We start from the raw sequence: 1,056 nt of genomic DNA on the forward strand, positions 1-1,056 counted from the left end.
CCGAGGCATCCCCCGCATCGGAAGTTTGGCCCCTGGCTGAAGGAAACTTGTGGGATAATTTATGCCGTGTGCAGGTAGCGTGCGATGACAGGAATCGGTATTAAAATGCAAATTTGCAGCTGCATGGATTTTTGTAGGAATTGTTTTTCCCCGCCTCTGCGCCGCTGCCCCGCTTGCCATGCGGGGTGAGCGGCAGGTGGTTGGATGCTCAGAGTGCATGGCTCTCGTTTTAGGCTTTCCGTAAGATCTGGGTCACTTGCTGGTGAAGAAGTGGTATCAAACACTCACCTAGTGTAAGGGCTTGGCTTTTGCTTTTACTTCTATCGCTGTAATTCTTCAGTTCCTTAAAGCTGTAGTTTTGGCGGCCTAACACCCTACAAGTACCTGTATCAGCATGAAAATTAACTAATATTAAACCTCTTGGATCAAGGTGCTTTAGATCCAGCTTTAACTTACATTCTGAGTGAAGTTCATTGTGGCATTGTCTTCTTGTTGTCCAGATACTCAAGGCATTTATGACCTGAACGTGCTTCATGTTCAGTATCTGGTAGACTCCAGTGGAAAAGGCTTCTGCTTTATAAAATCAAGTCTCCAAGTATGTTTTTTGCAGTTTCTGAAGACCTGTTGTTTGAATGGGAGAAAAGATTTGTGTCATTTGCTTTGTTTAGTTGATAAATAGAGCTTCCTCAATAAATCATGTAGTTGTAATGATTTCTTGTCTGCGTACCCTCACTTTGTTCCTTAAGTCATAGTTTTGATGTAATTAATGAGGCACAAGTCTTTCAGGGAGCAGGGAGACACAAAGATAATGTGTGCTTGCATGGACTAGGACTGTACCTAATTGTAACAATAACTTTTATTTTGCAGTGTTAATGCCTTTAATGTTGCTTTTTATGTGGCTCTTTTAAAAATACTTTTGGGATGGCAGACTACCAGTTTCGCAGTTTTTTCAGTATTGAGTCTCATATGAGCTACTAGCATTGCTGATTTGTTGTTAGTCCTAACAGACCTTCATCTGCTTCACCAGTGCCATGACTGGTCACAGAACATTCCTGC

Source organism: Merops nubicus, unplaced genomic scaffold (genome assembly GCF_000691845.1).
Source record: "Merops nubicus isolate BGI_N331 unplaced genomic scaffold, ASM69184v1 scaffold23395, whole genome shotgun sequence".
NCBI classification, from domain to species: domain Eukaryota; kingdom Metazoa; phylum Chordata; class Aves; order Coraciiformes; family Meropidae; genus Merops; species Merops nubicus.